Here is a 2,638-nt window from a genome sequence, read left to right as displayed (position 1 = left end):
CTGCCCTAACCAGTTTGGCTCAGTGGATAGAGTGTCGGCCTGCAGATTGAAAGGTCCCGGGTTCGATTTCGGTCAGGGGCATGTACCTTGGTTGCGGGCACATCCCCAGTGGGAGGTGTGCAGGAGGCAGCTGATCGATGTTTCTAACTATCTCTCTCCTTTCCTCTCTGTAAAAAAAAATAATAATAAAATACATTTTTTTAAAAAAAGAAGCTGGCTATACTGATCATCTGAATGCTGTCTCCATGTCATTCCTTCTTCGCCGACTCCATCCACACCTTTGGGAGCCCGTGGACCTGCTGGGGCTGGGCCCCAACACCATCTGTCCCACCTCCTCCAGTGCGCGTATACTCAGCACCCTCACTACCCCCACCAGGTCTCTACAGGGTCTCCCTTCTGTCTTACACCCTGGACCCCATGCCTGTCTCTCATCCAGTGATTTCTCTGGTGCTAACTGGGAAGAGGGAGTCAGTTTCCCTTTTTGTCAGCACTTTTAACAAATGAAGTGAATCCGTTTATTCCCACGGAGTGCTTGGAAGGGGTCTGGCCCACAGTAGCTGCTCAGTGAATGAGTGTCAGCTCCCTCCCCAAGCATTCAGGGCAGTTGGTAGACAGGAAGTTCTGTTTCCCTGGACCTGGTGAAAGGGCTGGTTGCAAACATAAAAGATTCCATGAATGACACAGGGGCTGACGGGTGTGCAATAGGGCAAGTGGTAGAGCCAGAGTGCTGGTGTGCGCACATGTGTGCATGTGTGTGTGTGTGCGCTCCTAGGAGTGTCTGTGCATGCAAGAGATGAGCTGAAGATGTGGGCAGGGCCAGGTGTGAATGGTCTGCCGACTCATGCTAGGTTTTGTGTTTATCCTGGAGCACTGGGAACTGGTGAAGTGTTTTAAGTGGACAAGTGGGTAAGATTGTGGGGGGCAGCACCCTAAATCGATCAGCATTTGGAAAAGATCACCTTGCTGCGTGCAGGACTGACCCAGGCGGGTCAGAATTGAGGAGCTGACTGTGGGTTGGGGTTTTGCCTGATGTCTCTTTACAAATAATAACATGATTGATCTATTAAGAGTAATATAATATACAGTTTAAAGTATAACCTTTAACTCAGTGTCTTAGTCTGTTTGGGCTGCTGTAACAGACACCACAAACTGTGGGGCTTATTCATCTCACTGTCTGGAGGCTGAAACCCAAGATCAAGGCCCCGGCAGATTCCCTGTCTGGTGAGGACCCTCATCCTAGTTCACGGACAGCATCTTCTCGCTGTGTCCTCACAGGGTGGAAGGGGAGAGGGAGCTTTCTGAGGTCCTTTCTACAAGGGCAACTAACTATTCATGACGTAGTCACCTTCCAAAGTCCCCGAGTCGTAACACCACCACCTTGGGGATTAAGATTCGACATATGAAATTGGGGGATACTGGCATGCAGCCCATAACACTTGCATTTACCTTTTTTTTTTGTTTGTTTCCATGCATCAATTTATTTAAAAAATTCTGATACAAAAATAATTCTGTTGATCCAAAAAAAATGTCAATACTATAGTTACCCATGTCATGTAGAAAGGGGAAGTCCTCCATAAGCTCTTCCTTCCAGACGCCCAAAGGCCTTGGAATAGGTAATGCAGTCATTAACCTCCTCCCTGTTACTTTTTACCAAAATTGGGTACACTGTGTGCAGTTTCCCTTTTGCTCTGGGTGGTAGGGCTCAGGGCTGGTCAGACCTGGTGGTCTGGTCCTATGGCAGCTAGAGCAGAAATAGCTTAGGGAAAATGTATAAATCTATTTTTAAATGAACAGGTAATTCCAACCCACTTCTGTGCCAGCTCACACTCAAATGGAGAGTGAGGCCTGTTCCCCACACCCCTCCTTCATTGACTCCTTTCTGGGTCTTCATCTTTGCCCATCTGGTAGGTGAAAGGTCAGCATGGAGATGCCCTGTGAGAGAGGATGGGGGATGGGGGCCCCTAGGCTGCAAGGTCACCCAAACCCTCTTTTTCATCTCCCTTCACCAGCGGGCCACCGAGCCACAACTGAGCTGTCTTCCCTGGCATCCACCTCATTGACCCGGGTGCAGACTATTCGGGCAGACCCTGGGTGCTGCCTTGTGACCGTGGTCCCCTGCAGCCCCTCCCGTGGGTCCAGGGCTGTCCAAGGGCTCACTCTAACCCAGGCCTCTCCTCGCCATTCCCCTGCTTAAGACCTTTCGCGGCTCCCTGTACCCTGCAGACCAAGTTCGCAGCCTTGTCTGGGACGCAGGACCCCTTCACCTTCATATCGGCGGCCTGTCCCCTCCGCAGGACCCCGGGTTGGGCAGGAGGGACGGGTCTCACGCTCCCGGACTTCGCGCCCGCCCGCCCGCTTTCCGGCTGGAACACTCCGCGCTCTTCTGCTTGACCAGCCCCTGGACGTTGCTCAGACAGCTCCCCTGCGCCCCCGAGAAGTGTGCGACCACCCCCGTCTCCCACCCCGGCTTTGCATCTGCAAAGGCCGCCGGGGCTCCGCGTCCGTCGCTTCAGTTTCCTGCAGCCGTTTCGCGCACGCGCGGGAGGCGTCCCGGGGCGTCCCGGGCTTGGCGGTTGCCAGGGCGACAGGGACACAACATGGCGGCCGGGTCCTAACGCTCCGACCGGGACCACCGCGG

This window comes from Myotis yumanensis, unplaced genomic scaffold (assembly GCF_028538775.1).
Source record: "Myotis yumanensis isolate MYYU_CA2020_CCGP unplaced genomic scaffold, mMyoYum1.0.hap1 SCAF_1, whole genome shotgun sequence".
NCBI lineage: Eukaryota > Metazoa > Chordata > Mammalia > Chiroptera > Vespertilionidae > Myotis > Myotis yumanensis.
The sequence above is the reverse complement of the archived record's forward strand: the minus strand, read 5'-3'. Positions refer to the sequence as shown.